The sequence below is a fragment of the Triturus cristatus genome, chromosome 5_1 (assembly GCF_964204655.1).
Source record: "Triturus cristatus chromosome 5_1, aTriCri1.1, whole genome shotgun sequence".
NCBI classification, from domain to species: Eukaryota; Metazoa; Chordata; class Amphibia; order Caudata; family Salamandridae; genus Triturus; species Triturus cristatus.
In genome coordinates this window covers 592,992,065-593,013,758 of record NC_140587.1, presented here as the reverse complement: position 1 = coordinate 593,013,758, position 21,694 = coordinate 592,992,065, and the positions used below count along the sequence as shown (strand labels likewise).

At 43.6% G+C, this 21,694-nt stretch overlaps 2 long non-coding RNA genes across 2 annotated transcripts in view; one reads left to right on the top strand and one right to left on the bottom strand.

Moving 5' to 3' along the window:
• LOC146831246 (uncharacterized) overlaps positions 1-21,694 on the bottom strand; it is a 525,430-nt gene that overhangs the window by 409,068 nt on the left and 94,668 nt on the right. The gene's annotated exons all lie outside the window — the stretch shown is intronic.
• On the top strand, positions 8,116-9,476 carry LOC146831247 (uncharacterized). Its single transcript, XR_014961255.1, has 5 exons — positions 8,116-8,218; positions 8,480-8,532; positions 8,616-8,677; positions 8,809-8,857; positions 8,979-9,476. It is a non-coding gene; the product is annotated as an uncharacterized LOC146831247 (long non-coding RNA).

The window sequence follows — 21,694 nt, the reverse complement described above, 5'->3', positions numbered from 1 at the left end:
CCAATAGGTTACCAAAGTAAATGTAAAATGTAAATGTAAAATGTAAATGTGGGTGTACTTGTAAAGCGCACTGTGACTCCATGGAGTATCCTGGCGCTGAAGACCACTGGGGAACCCGTCCTGGTTTTCCCTGTGAGATGGTCCCTTTCTGGGTATCTCCAAGGTGAAACCAGGCATCCCCGGCGTCTGTGGGGGGCCGTTGTAGAGATGAGGCAAGCTTAATGCCCAGAGTTGCCGAGTGTGTTCCTGGCTAGAGTAGGTACCGAGGCGAGAATTATCAAGTCCGTTTTGACCCTGGTCCTCAACCCTGCCGCGTCGGGAATTGAACCCTGGTCCCTGGCCGATTCTCTGCTTACGGGTCTGCCGCCTCTAACCAGTGAGCCACACCTCTCCACAGACACAAAGTGTCAAAAGCAGGTTGCCATCATTTAAGGCTATTACGTCACTCTTTTCAGTTCTACGTTTCCCACATAGTCTTCAAGATATACTGTCAAAGGATATTTCCGTACTTATTTTTATGCAGATGCTTCAGTTAGAGGTAAATACTACTGTTTATATTCTTGTAGGTTTCAGATCATGGGAGCATGTCTCACCAGCACCTACTTAATAGATCTGGCTACGTGTAAAAAGAGAGTGCAATTCAACATACCTTATACAGTACATAGAACATTGCACCAGATTAAAGCTTTACATTCTCGAGGAAGAAATTGAGACGAAAAATCACAATTAGGGTAATACATCCTAACGAGCTTTTCTTGTCGTAACTTCAAAGTTTCAAATAATCCAATCAGAAGTGAAATGATATCCTTCTTGCTGCATACACCACATGCTGAAAACAAACTGCTAGACGTTGTTACATTTATCTGTGCTGACCCAAAGTTTCAAAATGTTTTGAAATGTTTCTGTTAACTTCTTTAAATATCACCCTGTGTTACAACCTATTTAAGGTTCCTGTGAGAAATTATGTTATTGGTTGACTGGGGAGTAAGCCCTGGCCAAGCAACAGCCACAATCCATGGCAGGGAGACTAAAAAGTCACTAAATTAACCTGTGCTTAACCCTTGATAGCTTGGCACAAAAGGCAGTCAGGCTTAACTTAGAGGCATTTAGTAAAGTATTTATGCAGCACATAAACAGTAATAAAGTGAAAACGCAACACATGAAAGATCACACACCAATTTAGAAAAATATTAAAACATAGTACATTTTAGTAAATTAATTGACACCGAACAACAAAAATAAAATCAGTAGAACCGGAGTTATGAGTTTTTAAAGTTTTAGAAAAAATGTGTGCCTCAAAGATCACCAACCATGGACATCTAGTCAAACGAGACTGAGGCAAAGTCAAAAAATATGAACGACTGTGATGGAGCATGGCTCGGAAGCAGGAAGTTGATTGGCCCCAAACAGTGCTTACCTTTGAACTTAAAAGAATTTTCAAGAATAAAGTTCTAAGAAGGTAATGTTTAGCAAGGCAAAGCAGCAGGCGGTGTCCAAGGAGAGTGCGTCGTCATTGGGTAGCCTCTAGACCAAGATTTCTACATTCGGACTTAGTCACTTAGTCGAAAATCTCCAGCAGACGAGGCAGGCGGCTGTAGTCATAGACAGTTCCAGGATGTCAGATGCTCCTTTGATGAAGGACTGCTGAAAAGGATTTGATGCAATTGAGAAGAATGTAGCAGGAGCAGCAGCGATGTCAGGCCGACAGGCAATGCACCATGGGAGGATCAATGTGCAAGTTGGTCTCGGTCTTCCTTCAGTTCTCAGAACAGTTTTTAGCCAAAAATTGACTACGTCCCAAGTTTGGCATTTTGGCTATCTGCGGTAAAAAAACAATGGTTCGGGTGTGGCCAAAAGGCCCAATAATAAAGTGATCCTAAGGAGAGCACTTATGAGTAGAGAGTTGAAGATTAAGTACTTTAAAGGAGCAAAAAAATTAATAATGTACATAGGGACATAAGTCAGTTCATGTGAAACATTTATTTCCACAACAATAGAATTCAGGTGCTCACACAATAAGTGAAAGAGGCGTGATGTGCAGAGGGATGGTGAAGTTTAAAATAACGGCATCGCATTGACAACAGTAGTGTAAAACTCCTCAAGCAACTTTACAGAATAGGTAGAGTTTTTTGTTGTAAAGGGTCAACGGTGTTTCGATCTCAACTGTTCGAGATCATCATCAGGACATATAACGGGTGAGCAAGCTGAATTGATACAATCAGTCGTAGCGCAAGGAAGAGCAATTGAGGGCTTCAGAAAACAGCTGAGGGTAGACGGGTTCACCCAGATTAAATCGCTGAAGGTATGAGCGTGAGAATATCACGTGTGAGTAAACTTGAAGGGCAGGGTCAGCTGTATAAGATGCGCTTAACGATTTGCTGCCAATATGTTTGGTTAAAGTCACTCCCAGTTCATATTTGGAAAGTCTTGGGAGAGGAGCTCAGCGCGTCATGCTGCTTGGGCTGTCCGCGTTTAGTGGCACTAAACGCGGACAGCCCGTGATATTCTCACGCTCGTACCTTCAGCGATTTAATCTGGGTGAACCCGTCTACCCTCAGCTGTTTTCTGAAGCCCTCAATTGCTCTTCCTTGCGCTACGACTAATTGCATCAATTCAGCTTGCTCACCCATTATATGTCCTGATGATGATCTCGAACAGTTGAGATCGAAACGCCGTTGACCTTTTACAACAAAAAACTCTTCCTATTCTATAAAGTTGCTTGAGGAGTTTTACACTATTGTTGTCAATGCAATGCCGTTATTTTAAACTTCACCATCACTCTGCACGTCACGCCTCTTTCAGTTATTGTGTGAGCACCTGAATTCTATTGTTGTGGAAATAAATGTTTCACATGAACTGACTTATGTCCCTGTGTACATTATAATTTTCTTTGCTCCTTTAAAGTAATTAATCTTCAACTCTCTAATCATAAGTGCTCTCCTTAGGATCACTTTATTATTGGACCTTTTGGCCACACCCGAACCATTGTGTTTTTACCGCATATTTCACCCCAGGTTCACGTATTGGGGTACCCTTGTTTTCCTTATGAATTTTGGCTATCTGGGCAACTTTAGCACCATAAGCAAGGGTTCAGACTTGTGGGACAATGTTTGGTGGTTCAAGACACTCTCAGGCGGGGTTCAGGTGTGGCTTCAAGATGGTGGGAGCCTTTTATGTTCCTGTGGCTCTGAACAGGAGACCAGCAAATTAGCCCTTAGAGACACACTTGTAGTCCTAGGTTCAGGTGAAGATTCAGGGCTCAAACATCAGGGATAACCTCTGAGGGATCAAGGCAGTCTCCAGGCTGCAAAGCAGTCCTTCAAGGTGCAGCAAAGCAGTCTTGTGGAGTACACAGCAGCAGGCAGTCCTCTGAGAGGTCTTGTGCAGATCCAGAAAGAGAACTAATAAGTGGGTCTGAGGACCCTCTTTTTCTACCTGGTGCCTCCTTTGAAGCTAGGAGAAGTTTCTAGAGGTTTATCTTTGAAGTGTTTGGATTTTTCTGACTCCCTTGTCCTGGCTCAAAGCTCTAACAGTTGCTTTATCTAGTATCTAGGATTCAGAATTCTGGGAGGGCAACTGTTACAACAGGAGAGTGATGCTGCAGATGACATTCTTGAGGTTAGAAACAATGCAAGAAGATTTCACTTGTGTCAGACAATTCACAGTGGAAATAAGGACCTGATGTACTATAGCATTTTGCAGTTACCAACTCTATGATTTGCAAGATCATACAGTTTGCAACCACGGCATTATCTTCAAATGTACTGAACCCCTTTTTGTGAACCAGAGAAGCTTTCCTGAATTTCAAAAGGGGTTTTGCAAGACATTCCGAACCACAATGAGGAGAGGGCTTGAAAGAGGAGTCCCCTCCCTATTTGCAATTTGCAATGTAATACATCAATGGTTATGACTGCAAATGTGGTCGCCCACTATTAAAAAGTTACCAACACATCCAAGGAGGTGATTGCTGATTCGCAAAAGAAAGTTAGGCAGTGAACTAGAGGCCACTGCCTGCTCACCCCAATGCCTTCCCAAATGGGAAACATGTTTAAACCATCACTTGTTTCTTTAAGGAACATGGGCTACTTGAGAAAAACAAAATTCCCATTTTGAAATGTAAACACAGGGATAGTAGTCTTCTGTGCCTTGCAGGCCACTTTCCCTATTTTTCTAGCCAATTATAGGTGGTTCCAAATAGATAACTGTTTAATTAATATTAATTAGGCAGACTGGAAATCTTTCAACATTGACAGAATTCTCATGTCTTTTAATGTCCTGTTATGTGTTCCTGTCTCCAAAAGTGTCGCTATAATTTAATTATTTTCAATGTTGAATAAGAGGGAAGTATGGTAGAGAAGACAGAAGAGATTGGTGTGGTAATTCACTATTAATTCTTGACTTCAATTCTTCATGACTAATCACATTGACTAAAACACTGATAATCCTACGGAAGGTCTCTGTTAAAACAGGCATGTATAGCTTATGACTCAGTCCTCCGGGATTTTTTGGGAAATTATCAAGCATTATCAACAATCATTCTCTCAAGAAATATGGGAGGCAGGTAAACCGGCAGAATTCAAAAAAGGGCTTTATTCTGGCTAAGAACCTCTTAAAAGCTCACATTAAAAAAATTAGGTGTGCATGACTGAATATGCCATTTAAATTTTATAGTGTTAGTATATAACATTTCTCTGAGCATTGTGGCAACTTCTACATTAGCACATTTCCGCCTAGTCTGCCTACCCTTCAATTGTTGGGTCTCGCATAAAAAGGTCACAATTCTGAATACTTGCAAGACACACTTAGGCAATAAGTACGAGCTGGGAGGTTAAAAGATTATCCCTATGCAAACAGGAGTTTGCTTATGAATCAGAATTACCTCCTGAGTTCTCCTGACTGACCTCCCGAAATTTATCAGTGGGAAAAAGACTCGGAAAAAGGGCAAAATCAGTGAAATGTTTTGTGTTAAATTACCAATTCCACTTGTTGTTCCTTATTTGAAGACAAAAAACATTTTAATACACCTAGTTAATAATTCACCATTTTCCAGCTTTCTTGGAAGACAAGCTAAAGCTTTCCATCCCTCTGAGGTCAGTATATTTAGTATCATTTATTTTGCTATTGATATCATCTGTTTGCCATGTGATTACACAATGCATTTGCAAGTAGAAATGTGTTGCAAAATGTATTCCGTCCATTAATACGTCTAGATTTTTTGTTTTTTTGATCATCTGGTTTTGGACTTTTTACTGTGGGGGAGCCTCACTACATGTGTCTCACCCACGGTAATCACATAGCAAATGGACTGCACGTGTTTACCACCTGTGTCCACCTTATAAGTCCACTGCCCTGCAGCTAGGGTAAGGGGCACCTTGCTGGCTCCATGTGAACACGTGCACATACTTGTGCACATCTGCGTGGGCTGCATGTGTGAGACTACCGTCATACGCAGCCTGAGCACAGGTAGCCTGTGGCTGGGGAACTCTGCATGGGTAGATATTGACATGGAATAGGTTTTATAATATTAGTGTACACTTAATAGGTAAAATCAGTGTGACTTACTGTTTTGTCTGCAGTGACACATGATTACATACATAGAGGGAAATCTGTGAGTGCAGTTTCTCTCCCCTTATGCCTACAAAGTCCAGTGAGGTATGAAACTGGGGTGGAAAATGTGCCCCCAGTTCGTATTCACAGGTGCCAAGACCATACATGTACATTTTATGTGCCCAGGCCTTTTGTCACCTTACTGGGCCAAGATATTTATATTTCTCTCCAGAAGAGGGAACAAAGGCCACCCCACACAAAAAGAGTAATTAACAGTGCTTCCCTCAGCACCTGAGGATGAAGTGGTAGGGATGAAAATCTGCATCTTTTAATTACAGTCACACTGTAACATGGCTGAGGACAGCCCAGGCCCACTGAACAAAGGAGGAGCCCAGACAACTGGAGCCAACACAGAAGGGGGCTCCTCTTTGAACTTTTAGGTGAAAGGGCCCTGGCAGTGATGTGAGAGAGGTTCAGAGCTGAGACTCAAAGAGCAGATGTGGCCAGTTACTCCTGGATGACACCATCTTGATCTGTCCCAGCATGCTGTGCAAAAGGTTTGTGAGATTGGTGGAGAGGTGTTGGGGCACTCTAGGATTGTTGAGGGGTGTCTGGCTTCCAGAACCTTCACCCCCCTTTTAAAAACTCTTATACAAGCTAGAGAAAGAGCTGGTGGTGCTGTTTATGCTTTTGGCTCCTGGACCCTGGAACTGTGAGAGTCATGAACAACTGGAAGGACAAACCACCTGATGCCCAAAAGGTCTAAGCACTCTGCCTCCAGTTGCCCCAGGACCAGTGGGTCTCTCCAAGGGCCAGTGACAAAAGACCAGAAGCAGAACAGGAGCAGGGAGCCAATGGAACCAGCTCCCTCTGAACTACCCCACCTTGGAGGTGAGGAGGTCTGCTAAAACTGTAACTTGTGGCTAGAGGCAGCCACCAGGAGAAAAATGAGCCCAAGATTATCCAAATCAATCCAATGGAGCCATAGTAAAGGCCTTTTTAAGACTGGTGACTATTGACCTCTTCACATGCAACAGAGTGTGTGGCGCTCCTACACCTATCTGTATTCTACCTCGTTGGTGGGACCAGACCCAGGGGTCAGCACAAGCTTTAATTAATTATTTTACTTGGAGAGAGAGGGTGTGCATGGGGTTCCCTTACTGTTCCACTCCTTGCCACAGGGGGGCCCCCATCTTCCGGGGGACCGATGTGAAGAAAATCAAGGGGCATCAAGACCCCAACCGTGGGACCCAGAGCACAGAACTGAGGCAAAAACACCCCACTCCCAAGTCTGTGGGGCTAGAGGGCACCAGGCAAACTGCCCCCTGCCTGCATCGAGCCCGAGCTGGAGAAGGAGGAGAGGATGGCTCCCGAACCGGCTGAGGAAAGAACCCGAGCATGAGAGACTCGGCCTGGATGGAGAAGTCATGTGGTGAGAGGCCATGCAGTGCCAAAAATGGTTCATGGACAAAGCTGCTCATATAAAATTCACTCTCCAGTGAGGGAACACCCCATAATGCTCTGTGGGGCTAAACTCATGGTGGTCCCATGAGGGCAGGGACACCATTAAAGATGCAGTGAGGCCTGCAGGAGGTGCAGCAACCCCCTTCCGAAATAAAAAACTGACCCTAAGAGTGCAGGGTTCATACAATTATGACCCAATTTGGCCATCAGGTTGGATTAAAGCATTCACAAGGCTGCAGCTTTAACTCTACAGCTGGGAGTGCAGCAGCCTCTACGGTTGTTCTATGGCTGCATTTTTCTGTGGCCTGAAAGTGAGTAAGTAAAATACAGATTCATGGAGCACAGTTCCCTGTGGGGACTATTTTTATGGTTGCATTGTATGCGGCCTGAAAGTATGTAAAAAGCACACAAACACATGTAATGTTCATTTTAAAATATTTTATTGATAGGATAATGTTGACAGTGATTACTGATTAGGGTTGATATGCTTTATTGACATTAATAGTGTATTTACACATTGTTGTTATTATTTATTGAATTTAAGCACAAAATGCTCGGGAAGTCTGCCATAGGATTACTCAACATAAATCAAGAATTAGAAACAATGTATAGTCAGCCCTGCTGGTCAATCACAGGAAGAACAATAACCATCTGGAAAAGGACCTGACGTGGACAATAATTTCAAAGGTGGAACAAGACCCTCAAGGAGGCGATTTAGACCGTAAACTGATTCAACAAGAAGCTTTGCTTATAGCCAAATTTAACACAGCTGTAGATGGCCTGAATGAATTCTCAGAAATTTACAGGTTATAAGATCGTCTTAAAAATGGCTTTTATTTAAATGAATTCGAATTTCCATTTCTATGCAGCCATTGAAGTCAAAACGCTGTTTGCGCAGTTTGCAGGAATTATTTAATAAACAACCTTAAGTACACTGCAAAAAAAGTTTTGGGCGTGGTGCAAGACCTTTTTTCCCTCTTTAAAATATATTGAGAAAATCCGGAATGTTACATTGCATTAACTCGAAACTCACATTATGAACTACAGTTCCCATAATTCAACCGGGATTCAATTACGAGCGACTCCCTTAATCCGGCAGTTTAAATGTAAAACCGGAAGAGATGAGAGCTGTAACAACTGCGACCGTGATTGACTCCGGTGATTGAAAGAAGGGACGCTACGCTGCCAGCCATATCCGAAGAATAAGGTGTGAAAGTGTTTCGCATGAATATCTTTTTTGAGCACACTAGAATGGCCGATAGACCTAACGAAACTATGCGCTATCACCTGCTTAGACAGCTCAGTGGGAAGATCCGTTTTGCATTCATGCCATGGTACTGAAAAAAATGTTGCGTGTCAACTTACAGCAGGAGTACTTGACAAGAAGTGTTGAGGCCTATTTTAAACCAACATTAGCCTTTTCCATCCAACGAATGACTCTAATGCTAAATACCGTTTCTCGATACAGATTTCCATTATAATTGAAGAAAGCGCCTCACGTATACAAGATGCTGTTGCAAGGTACGTTAAAGCTAACGTAGATCACATGCAAAAGTCACAAGTAGCGGACCGTACGATTAATTACAGGTGTCTTGAATTCTTAGATGATCCTTTTTAAACATCACTGACCACCAATACAGATATGATTTCTCCATCTGGACACTGAGTAAGTCGAACAACTATACATAGCTTTGACGCTAATATACAGACCATGAATGAGACTATAAAACTCAGACTGCATTTCTTTTTCTTTCTTTGCTGTTCTTCATGTTTGTCTTCCAAATTCTAACTGAGAAGAGAACATTTAACTGATTCTTGAGCAAGATTGGCTGATCTCTACTAATAGGTAAGTAAAGAGCCTCTTTGAAACTGACTTCCTAGAGTAGCCATTGATTGCTGTCTTTGGACAGTCTCATGAAGGAAGGTGGGACATTATGAGTAAACACTCCTTTTTTTCTTCTTTCTAGTGTTTGGCCCTGAGGAGAACCCCCAGCCAGTAAACGTGGGGTTCGAAACGCGTCGATCTTTTTGTTTTCAAACATGTGTGATTAAAAGCATGTTTTTTATTCAATCCTGCCAGATTGAAGAACTGTGTGAATTTAGTGCAATTTTAGGCCCAGCGCAGAAATTGGGTTTTCGAAAACATTCACACTGTTTGTATTTGCTCGATTGTGAGGTTCTGGAAAAAGGGTTAAAATCAAGTGATACCCTATTTGAGCAAAGTTTGCTTGTTACACGTTATATATTATATGTTGTGTCCTAGTCATGTGTATGAGTTGTCTATATTGATGTTGTCATTTATGATATGTGTCATAGCCCCCAATTCATTCAATGTATTTTGGGTCCCAATTTTTGTTTGTGGTGTTTTGCGCATGATTTGGAAATAAAATAATTGCATTTAAATGAATGAAAAATGCAATTTTTTTCATGAAATTGATTAAAAATTGATTTTGATAAAAATTGAATCGGGTTACATTGAGTAGATTGCTTGTACTCATTGGATTTGTTCTCAAAGAAAACATCAGTATAGGCAAGTTTATTGGTATTTTGAGATGAGGCTCAGCCTTACTGATTAGAGCCAAACCCTTTGTTGTTAGATATTGGTAATGTTGTGACATGGTGAATAGTTACACTATAGATAGGGTCACCATAGCACATGCTGTCTAGAGATCACTATGCTGTAACTGGATTATTTTAAGGGTTTTGTTACCTTACAGGTGCAAAGTAGTGAAACCAATGAGTACGTAAAATTTATTATGAGAAAAAATATTTTCATCAGGGTTTGTCTTTCTTTAAATGTTTTCTAACTATTTTCTGTTATCAAGATGGAAGGAAAGGGCAATTTTAGGTCTTCATTACGACTGGCACAAAATCATGCCTGTTATTTACATACTCAAGATTTACTGGTATCGAGGGTCTCAGTAATTCTGGGGGAATAGAAATAATGAAAATTAGAATTTTGGGGGAAAAAGCAAACATGAATCGAATTTATCATGTCCATTTCCTCCGAAAACTTAATCTGCTTGAAAAAGGTGAGTTCCCCAGTTGGAATACAAATTATTAACAATGTTCTTATTGACCTCATTATTTGAATGGGCTGGTAGCTAATGTAACCAGACCCATCAGAATTAATGGACCACTTTTAATGACATTGAACACAAAACGCACGAGACAATAAAATAAAATGTCGAGTATTTGTAAACGTATAGCCATAGGGTACGGAATAGGCCTGGGCGGAGTTCTTGCGGGACTCCGACAAGTAACCAAAAATCTTAGCCGTGCTATGCGGAGTTCTGCAAGCAAAACAGTGCATTTGGTCATGCCATTCGTGTTGATTTTAAGTGCTTGGTGTTTATCCCATGCTGAAAAATCAGCACGAACTGCACCATGTGCAGCGCAAGAGAGTGCTGCTTCTTTTCTTGCCACTCAAGTAGATTTTCTAACCGTGTGGCAGCTTTCGCAATGCAAATGGAAGGTTTCTCAACGTGAGTGGTTGCGACCATCCACGACTGCCCACGTTGAGAAATTTGACCGCCTGCATGGAGAAATTTTGCCGAGAGGTGGATTTTCCTCGCTCGCGCCCGCCAACTTGATGTTGGCGAGTGAAGAAAAAACTCGGCTCTGCAAAGGGGAGCGGAGTTTTCAGAACTCCGTGTGCTCTGCGGAATGTGGAATACTCCACAAACGGAGCAGAGTTCACCGTCCAGGCCTAATACTGAACCTGGAAATTGCAAGGGTAGGATCCCATTTTTCTTACTTTCCTGCAATAAGCCATGTTTGTAACGTTGCAATTAGCCAGGCTCCTTAGCTTTGGGAGTAGAAGAGACAGGAAGATAAGTGCTAATAATGGGTTGGGACGAGTTCGCTGGGGTAAGAGTTCATTCTAGGAAAGTTACTTTCTTGGAAGGGTTGCTTCTGGTAAGCTCTCAATCACGTACAAAAAAAACACTGTTGATAAAAGGTCATGACTCCCACATGTTTAGCATTGATCAGGCGACCTTGATTCTGCATACCTGACAGCATAAATCATATAAATGACATGTCTGTGATGGATCACATGGTGGCAAAGCCAGTCTAGTTGTTCAACCAACTGCGTTGAGCGCAACTCAAGAGGAGCCAATCTAATTTAACCAAGCTAATGATAAATCATGTACTTGATTGAGCTGATGGGAGTGGAACACCTATTTTATATGGTGTATGTCTCAATGCACATTGGCACCATGATCTATCTATATTGTCAAAGACAATTCAGCACTCACAGAATCATTAACGAAATGTAAAGATATATTTTGTTCCATCAGATGCCGTTCTAGAGAGATGAGTGTCCTAATGAGAAAATGGAGGACTTCAGGGTGTTCTCTACTCTTTTGACGAGGTAGGTTTGTGGTCACCATACTGCTCCCTCCTTGGAAATGATGCGTCTTATAACAGCCGCGGGCACCAAACGCAGGGAAAATGGCCCTCCTACCTTATTTGTGCTAAATACCAGATTCATTTACCTGTTGAAAGGGGTCAAACACATTTGCAAACAATATTTATCCAACAGCCAGGATTCAGCTTCTGCACAACACAATTGCTCTCTGCCTGGAAGCAGTCTGGCGCGAGCTGATTTGTATGCCCCTCTTGATTATGCAAATGGCAGGTTCCATTTTTCCTAATCAAAGCCAGCATGGTTAACACAGGCCCATATACTGTAGGTGCACTGCTGCTGTTCTATAATTACATATATTTCTAGTCACCCACAATAGGAAATATTGTCAAATATTTCCGAAGAAGCTCACACTGTCTCTGTAGGTTGATTAGATGGGCTTTCAGAGACTGAAAACCTGACTGCTTTCCAACAACGTGATTTCACAAATGGAAAAACAGCATCTGTTTTCCCGCAGCCTCGCATATGGCTATCATTGTTGCTTAGACAAGCTGGAGCAGGTAGCCCATGTGAAATCTCGTCTCTGGAGTGCCGCCGCCTCCCGGGACAGGAAAACGCTGGTCTGCTGCGAGGACGGCTGGCTCCCCAGGCAGACGAAGCCGCATATTGAACAAACCTATTCAGGGCGTCAGTCTGAACGTAAACTGGCAGAGGAGACGAGGGAACGCTAGTTTGCACTTTGCGGTCTGAAGCTTTCGCATCCTAGTTTAGACGAGCACGTCACGCCGCGATTGTTCAAATACTTCAGAAAATATCGCCAGCCTGTGCCAATGTAACAGCTTTTTTTTTTTTTATTTCAGAAAATATCAGGCTGTCGAGGACTCGGGCTTAGTAGGGAGTTGAGAACGCTATCGGAGGTCTGGGCCAAGCGCCGCCTGCTGCTGTGCAGTCTCAATGAAGCAGTGCCCTGTCAAAAAGAAATTGTTCGTTGTATTTATTAAAACAACAGAATTAAAATGAATAGCAGCCTTTACGAAAACTGAATGTTTTAAAACTATAAACCCTGTGATATGCAGCTGGTCTGAATTACTATTTCAGAAAGCAATATTGCTTGTTTACTATGTAAACATTTGTGCTTGTCAAGGTCAGCGGATTGGCAGCGCTGGGAAGCGTCCTCTTGGACAGATGCACGGGCCAGGTAGCGCGCAGACAGCTGCCCGCGTGCGCTCACTGCCCTGCCATTGACCCCAACCTTGGTTTGGAAGGGCGACCACGCCTACTTGCAGAATGGGAGGTGATTTACTGAGAAGGCCAAGCGACTGGGCTCAAGTCCAGCGCAGGCGAGACCTTCATATAATGTATGCTGAATTATAAATGCTTTTATAAGACTGCCATGGGACCCGTGACACACTGATGGAGATCCGACCTGAAGCATTAAAAAATGTCTCCCGCTGGCCAATGTCACGCTGCCCTGTTCAGCTGGGAAGCATCCAGAATGTTATGGTTATTGCAACATTCCACAGTGAAAGCAAACTACGCAAAAGGGAATTGAACTCTTTTCACCTAAGGACTAGGACCCAATTCTTAGAGTTTTTTTTGTTTCAATCTGAAGGTACAACGATAGAAGTGCACTTGGTGCATGAAAAAACCCACACATTTTTTTGTTGATGTTTGTAAATTGCTCAAAGTGCACACAGCATCTGTTGTAGATAGATGATGCACACAATTTGTGTCCGGGAGGATGCCAAGCCCATGGTGGGGATGGAGACGGGGCACGCAACACTACCTATCCCTGCACTCAGCCCTATCTCCCCTTTCAGAACACAAGTTCTGACCTAGTAGGAACTGTGAGAAATAGGGCTCTCTGGTTGGCAGAGGTATGCACCTTTGTCCAAGTAGGGACCATTCCTTTTAGTCAGGATAACAGAGTTACACACTTACTGCTCACCCCCTTGGTAGCTTGGCACGAGCAGACAGGCTTATCCCAAAGGCAATGTGTAAAGTATTTCCACCGAAGACACACAGTAACACAGTGAAAACACTACAAATGAACATCACACCAGTTTAGAAAAATAAAGTATCTTTATCCTAACCAACCAAGACCAAAACGACAAAAATCCAATTCTGTCCATTGAAATGAATGGATACGTGATTGTACACAATGTACCTTTAGATGAGTCAAAATTTACAAGGCCAAACAGCCACAGAGAAGGAAGGCATCGAAAAACACAATGATGTGTACGTTCCTGAGTCCTTGTGGAGGCGATGCGACAGTTCTGCTGCACGAAGGAGAAGTGATCAGTTGAATCCGGAATGTAGGGGGAAGTGAAGAGTCGATTCCAAGACGGTTTTGGTCTGCTGTTGATGCATTGGAAAACATGCTGCACAGGTGCAATGCATGGAAAGCTAGACTTGCTGAAGGTTGATGCAGTGGTGGCAAACAGGCGCTGCATCGATTTCTTCTGCTGTGGTCCCACGATGCGTTGATTCTTTCAGCCGCACAGCAGGGCCTGCATCAGAGTAGCTTCGGTGGTCTGAGACTTCGGAGGTCAGTGCACTGGACTCGGTGTGCAGCAGTTTTTTCAGCCACAGACAAGCTCTGTGTCGATTCTTTGGACGCATGGCAGCGGTGCATGGAAATTCTTCCTGTGTGGCATCGTAAAAACAGGTGCTAGAAGGGCGATACATAGTTTGTCCTGGCTTCTTTAAGCATTTGCAGCTCCCAGCAACAGGAACAACCTCCAGAGGTCCAGAACAGTAACAGGCACCCCCTGGCAGGTCAGAACTCCCAGCAGTGGATTCCAAGGAGGCTGGTGGTGAAGTGTTTGTGTCCCTGAGACTTCAGAACAGGAGGCAAGCACACACAAGCCCTTGGAGATGCTTCACAAACTGGTTCACAGCAAAGTTCCAGTCTTTGTCCTCTCCGTGGCAGAAGCAGCAACTGCAGTCCAACCCAGCACAGCACTCACAGCAAAGGGGCAGTCTCTTCCTCACAGAACCCAGCTTGTCTTCCTTAGCAGAGATTCCTCTTGATTCCAGAAGTAATCTAAAGTTCTTGGGTTTTAGGTTCAATATTTATACCCATTTTCTCTTTGTAGTATTTGTTGCAAGAGTCTCTGAGACTCTCAGTAAAAAACAGTTCTGTCCTCCCTAGTCGAGCTTCACTACATGAGGTGGAGATCGCATTGTGCAGAGCAGACACTGCCTATTCAGGTACTAGTAAAAACTCCTCCCACCACTCTAAATGCAGAAAGGTCTATTCAGCCTGGCTATAAGTCACTTAGGAAAGGCAGGACACACCCCAGCTCCCCTTGTGACTGTCTAGAGCAGAGGTCGTCAAACTGTGGGGCGCACCCCCATGGGGGGGGGGGGGGGGGCTGAATGTGTTCCCAGGAGGGCATCAATGGGTCTGCAATTACATGTAAATTAAAACAGCATGAAAGCGTGAACGTCGTGTTTTCAGGCTGTCCAAATTTAGAAGTTAAAGGGCATAAAAAAAGTGTAAAGACGGTATGCTTTTGATATGGTCACTCATAGATAAAGTTTTAAATGGTGACCAGTTATTGTTGTTTTCTATTTTAAGAAGGGGGATGTTTCCTGTAAAACAGAAGGAAAGGTGGCGGCATTGCAGTGTCTTAATCTTGCTTGAGGAGCACTTCCGTAATTAGGACATGGTTAGTGTATGCCTGGAAAGCGTTAGTTGGTTTAGCACAGCATTTTTAAATTTACTGCATGAGGCATTGTAAGCTAAACATTGAAAAGCACATAAATTACACCCACAGAAGATTGCTTATCTCAAAGGTTCTAGGACCAGAATTTAAACATTTAATTGCATTCATATAAGAGTGATTTCTCTGTCTTCATGCCTGCCCTTAGAAGCAGCCTTTCCACAGCCTTAATGTGAATTCCAGTCTGGGAAGTGTGTGATTTTTTTTCTTTGCATTTTACTTGCATTTTACTGTTGAAAGATATGCTGTTGTAGTAATTTTAATTAATCGTATAGCAGATGTATTCTGGTTCTGATCCTTTGTGTGTGTAGGTGTTTGTGTGTAGGAAAGAGAGCTTTACATGTAGCAGGGTAATTTAAAATGTGTGTGTGCGTGTCTCAAAGAAAGCTACATATTTGTGTTTTTTCCTGTGCGCATGTAAGAGAGTAAAAGTGTGTGTGTGTGCGCTATATATGTAGAAGGTTTATTACAAATGTGTATCTACCGGTCAGACTTTTTCCTTAATCCTATCACTGGCAGGGACAGTCAAGAACTATCAAAGCTGTGAGTAATGGTGTTGGCTCTCAGGGTGGATGGAGGACAAGCAGCCAAGGTCTAGCTGAAAAAAAGTAGCTTAGGGCTGAGGCTAGCTACAGTACAACAAAGTTATCATAGTGGCAATACCGATGTGAATGTTCAGAAATGTGAGTTCTTGTAAATACATTGGCCTTTAATAAAGTCTCATAATGTCCAACTATATATACACAGATGGGAGGGACAGGGATGATAAGAGATGGGATGGAGAGGGATGGTGGAGATCAGAGCACATGTCATTAACAAACGTCTGGGGCAATAGCAAGGCAGTACCTATCATCGGTGAAACCGGTGCAGTGACACTTTTGCCCAGGGGCCCACTACATCATAATTATGAATGCTTTGCAATACAAAGTGGGCATGTTTTTTTTTTCCTTGCTGCATTGGGGCAGATGGCACCCTTGGCACAAAAAAGGGGGGCAGCATGCAGCTGCTAATTGTCTTTCAGAAAGAGACCAGACTTGTTAAAAGATTGGTCAGACATGGTGGGGAAGGAGTGAAAGAAGAGGTGATAGCCTGCTTATCGGGGTTACAGCTGTTACTAGTACAGCAGGTGGAGTGCACTGGGGCCCTCAGCAACCTTAATTATGTGCAGTAGTGTTTTTGGTCAATTCTGTTCTTGTTTGATGCTGTTGCTTTTATATAACAAAACCAAAGGGGATGATGGACAGAGGGTTGAACATTGCAAGCACTCACCCCCAGTCAACTGATCTGGGTTTAATCCATCATCATTCTTTAGCTCACTCCGCCACCCTAGTTCAGACATGGCCATATGCAAATCAGTCTGACCCTGTGCCTCATGGGAACAGTCCAGCCCGAAATGCCAAGCCATGTCTTCCCTGGACCGGAAACAAGCATCCTGGGACAGGTTTCTGGCTAATCAGCCATCATCAGACAGGTTAGCTTGAATCCAGTGGCAAAGTAAGCAAGGGACCGACGTCTGGGCATACCCTGCCAACTTAGGGTGAACAAAGCAAAATCAAAGGGGATGATGGATGGAGTGTTGAACGTTGCAAGCACTCACCCCCAGTCAACTGATCTGGGTTTAATCCATCATCATTCCTTAGCTCCGTCCATCATACCCTTTGGTTTTGCTTTGTTCGCCCTAAGATGGCAGGGTATGCCCAGACGTGGGTCCCTTGCACACTTTGCCACTGGATTCAAGATAACCGTTCTGATGAGGGTTATGAGCTTGAAGCTAGGTCGGACAGTTTTGTTTTGCAACAATAAAATAAATTTAAACCTAAAAGTTAGTGGGGTGGAATGTGCTAGAGTAGAGTGGGGAAAGAAGAGTGTTTTTTATACTGGATAAGTTGGAGTAGAATATTGTAGAGTGGAGTAGGGTGAGTAGAGTGTCGTAGTGTTGAGTAGAGGCAAGTACAGTTCCGTGGTTTAGTGGCTAAGAGTGTCGTAGATAGGCCTGGGTGTAGTTTGTGGAGTTTTGCTGTCTGGAACTCCGCAAAGTTACAAAAGCACTCTGCGAAGTTCGGCGAGTGGCGGAGTGCAATGCGAACTGCAGTTTGTGCTGGTATTTCTGCAGCTTGGGTAGAATTTCTACCCGAGTGGCAGCTCACGCTCACGAACATACCGTTTGTGATCGCAAACTTACTGTTCGCGATTACGAGCGGAGAAAAACTCCTCTGCACATCGCGAAGCTGAGTTTTCTGCACTCTGCGATCTCCGCAGAGTGCGGAGTACTGAAACGTCCGCAAACTCCGCGAACGGAGTGAAGTTCACCTCCCAGGCCTAGTCGTAGAGTGCAGTGTCATAGAGTGCAGTGTCATAGAGTGGAGTGGCTTAGAGTGGAGTGGGATGGAATAGGGTGGATTAGGTTGAATTGGATTGAAGTGGGGTGGGGTAGATTGGAATGTGGTGAGCTGGATGCATTGAATTGAGTGGCGTAGAGTGAACTAGGGTGGCGTGGATTGGATTGGGGTACAGTGGGGTGGATTGGAGGAGAGTGGGTGAATTGGATTGGGGTGCATTGGGTTGAATTGTTTGGAGTGGGGTGAATTGGAGTGGGTGTACAGGATGAGGTGGATTGGATTGAAGTTGGGTGGATTGAAATTGGGTGAGGTGGATTGGATCAGGGTGGATTGGTGTGGGGTTGATTGGACTGGCCTGGTGGGATGGATTGGATTTGGAGTGAGGAGGATTGGATTGGAGTGAGGTGGATTGGAGTGGGATGGATTAGATTAAAGTGGGGTGGAATGGATTGGAGTGGGGGCAATGTACTGGAGTGTGGTGGGCAGCATGCATTGGATTGAGTGGGGTGTAGTGACGTGGGATGGAGTGATTTGGATTGAGGTAGAGTTGGGTGGATTGGAGTAGAGTGGGCTGGGAGCATGGGATGGATTATTTTGGAGTGGGGTGGATTGGAATAGGGTGGAAGGATTGTATTGGGTGGGGTGGACATGAATGGGTTTGAGTAGAGTGGGATGAATTGGAGAGAAGTGGATTGGAATGGAGTGGGTGGACTGATGTTGGGTGGAATGGAGTGGGGTATAAAGGAGTGTGGTGGAATAGATTTGGATGATTTGAAGTGGGGTGAATTGGACTGGTATGGGGTTGGGTTGATTGGAGTGGGGTAGATTTGATTGCAGTGGGGTGGATTGGATTGGATTGAGGTGGATTGGATTGGGATTGGGTAAACTGGATTGGGTGGATTGGATTGAGGTGGATAGGATTTGGGTAATGTGGATTGGAGTCTGGTAGGATGGGTTGAATTGGAGTGGGGTAGATTGGATTCAGCTAGATTGGTGTGGATTGGATTGCATGGGGTAGATTGGATTGAATAAGGTGGACTGGATTGGAGTGTGTGGATTTGTTTGGGGTGAGGTGGATTGAATTGGGGTGAGGTGAGGTGGATTGGATTGGAGTAGGGTGGAATGGAGTGGGGGTATAAAGGAGTGTGGTGGAATGGATTTGGATGCATTGAAGTGGGGTGGATTGAACTGGTGTGGGGTTGGGTTGATTGGAGTGGGGTAGATTTGATTGCAGTGAAGTGGGTGGATTGGATTGAGGTGGGTTGGATTGGGATTGGGTAAACTGGATTGGGTGGAGTGGATTGGATTGAGGTGGATTGGATTTGGGTAATGTGGATTGGAGTCTGGTAGGATGGGTTGAATTGGAGTGGGGTAGATTGGATTCAGCTAGATTGGGGTGGATTGGATTGCATGGGGTAGATTGGATTGAATGAGGTGGACTGGATTGGAGTGCGTGGATTCGATTGGGGTGAGGTGGATTGAATTGGGGTGAGGTGAGGTGGATTGGATTGGAGTAGGGTGGAGGAATGGAGTGGGGCATTTGTTTTGGATTGGAATGGGGCAGATTGTTTTGGATTGGAGAGGGGCAGATTGTTTTGTATTGAAGTGGGGCAAAATGTTTCGGATTGGAGTGAGACAGACTGTTTTGGATTGGCGTGGGTCTGATTATTTTGTATTGGATTGGGGCAGATTAATTTGAAATGGAGTGGGGAAGATTGGTTTGGATTGGAGTGATGCAGATTATTTTGGATTGGAGTTGGGCAGATAGAAAAGGGGCAAATTGCTTTGTATTGGAGTGGACTGGATTGGGGTAGATTGGGGAGGGAGTGGGGTGAATTGGATTGGGGTGATGTGGATTGGATTGGAGTGTGGTAGATTAGATTGGGCTGGATTAGGGTGTACCGGACAAGTGTGAGGTGGGGTGGATTGGATTTGAGTGGGGTGGAATGTGGTGAATTGGAGAGGGGTGAATTGAGATGGAGTGGGTGGATTGGGGTGAGGTGGATTGGATTGGAGTGGGCAAATTGGAGTGTAGAGGATTGGAGTGGGGCAGATTGGAATGGGGCAATTTGGAGCGGTGTAGATAGGAGTGGGATGGACTGTTTTGGATTGCAATGGGGACGATTAGAGTGGGTGGGTTAGAGTGGGATGATTGTTTAGGATTAGAGTTGGGCAGATTGGAGTGGGGTGGATTAGAGTGGGCAGACTGTTTTGGATTGAATGAGGCAGACTGGAGTGTTGTAGGCTGGAGTGCGGCAGATTAGAGTGAGGCGGATAGGAGTGGGGCAGACTGTTTTGGCTTGGAGTTGGGTAAATTGGAGAGGGATGGATTGGAGTGGAGAATGTTTTGGATTGGAGTTGGGCAGATTGGAGTGGGCGGATTGGAGTGGGCAGATTGTTTTAGATTTGAGTACGACAGATTGTTTTGGATTGGAGTGGGGCATTAGAGTGGGGCAGAATGTTTGAATTGAGTGGGGAAGATTGTTTAGGATTGGAGCGGGGCAGATTGTTTTGGATTGAGTGGGGCAGATTGTTTTGGACTGGGTGGGCCGATTGGAGCAGGGGTGGCTGTTTTGGATTGAAGTCGGGCAGATTGTTTTAGATTAGAGTGTGGCAGATTATTTTGGTTTGGAATGTGGCAGATTGTTTTTTATTTGGTGGGGCAGATTATTTTGGATAAGGGTAGATTGTTTTGGATTGGAGTGGGGAAGATTGAAGTGTGAAAGATTGGAGTGGGGCACATTGTTGTTTGGATTGGAGTGGAGCAGATTGGAGTTGGGCAGATTAGAGTGGGGCAGATTGTTTTGGATTGGGGTGGGGCAGATTGTTTTAGATTTAGTGGGGCAGATTGGAGTGGGGCAGATTGTTTTGGATTGAGTGGGGAAGATTGGAGTGGGGCAGATTGTTTTGGATTGGAGTGGGCAGATTGGAGCAGGGGTGGCTGTTTTGGATTGGAGTGGGGCAGATTGTTTTGGTTTGGAATGTGGCAGAATATTTTGTATTGGAGTGGGGCAGATTGTTTTGGATCGGGCTAGATTGTTTTGGATTGGAGTGGGGCAGATTGGAGTGTTGAAGATTGAAGTGGGGCATATTGTTGTTTTGGATTGGAGTGGGGCAGATTGATGTGGATTGAACTGGGGCAGATTGGAATGAGGTGAGTTGGGAGGATTGGAGTGTGGTGGATTGGATTGGATTGGCATGAGTGGTTTGTATTGGAGTGGGGTGGATTGGCTTGGTCTGGGATGGATTGGATTGAGTGGGGTGCAGTTGTGTGGGGTAAGGTGAGATGATTTGGCATAAATTGTAGTGGGGTGGATTGAAGTGTACTGCATGATTATGTGTTTATCATCATAGGCCACTGTGAGGGGTGCTTCTAGAAAGTATTGATCTAGAAATATTGAGTTACAGAAATATCGGAAAAATAATATCAAGATAGAAAAATATTGTGATACAGAAATATTGTTGTCAAGAATATCGATTTTATTTTAGGTATGTAGTATCGTTTTCATAAATATTGTTGTTAACATCATTATCAATAATATAGTTGCAAAAAAGATTGCTTTTTAATTATCTTTATGGGCCTAGTTACGATGTTGGGCGGAAAGCATCTAACCAGCTGTTGGAGGCTTTTCACCCAACATCGTAGGTTTCAGTCCGACTGCTGCATTAGGGTGACAGGGGTCGGAGTAAAACCTGCGGGGGGATTCCTCTGTAATTCCGATAGTCGAGCGTTGGAAGCCACCATAATCCCTTAATGACGGCAGAGCCATAGCTTGGCTCCACCGCCTGACATCGTAATGTACTAATAACAATTTATAGTGTCATAGCAGGTTGCTACGTTTGTATGGGCATAGAGTGGGATGTACATTATTATTTAATTAACAATTGATTATGATTTTATTATTAATTCTTCAATTGATTATTAATTTTGTAAAGTTATATATTAGGTGAATTGTGATGGGTTTGTAGGGGTATAGGGTGGGAAGTTAATTAGGTAATACTTTACAATTTATTAATAATTGAATATACATTTTTTATTGATTATTAGTTATGTACATTGTTTATTACTTATATTTTTTAAGTTATATATTAGGTGCATGTTGCTGGATTGGTAGGTGTATAGGGTGGGAAGAAAATTGATGAATACTTAATTATAAATTAAATATTAATGTATTATTAATTATTGGATTGATTATTAACTATACAAATTGTGTAATAATTATATTTTAAGCTATATATTAGGTGTG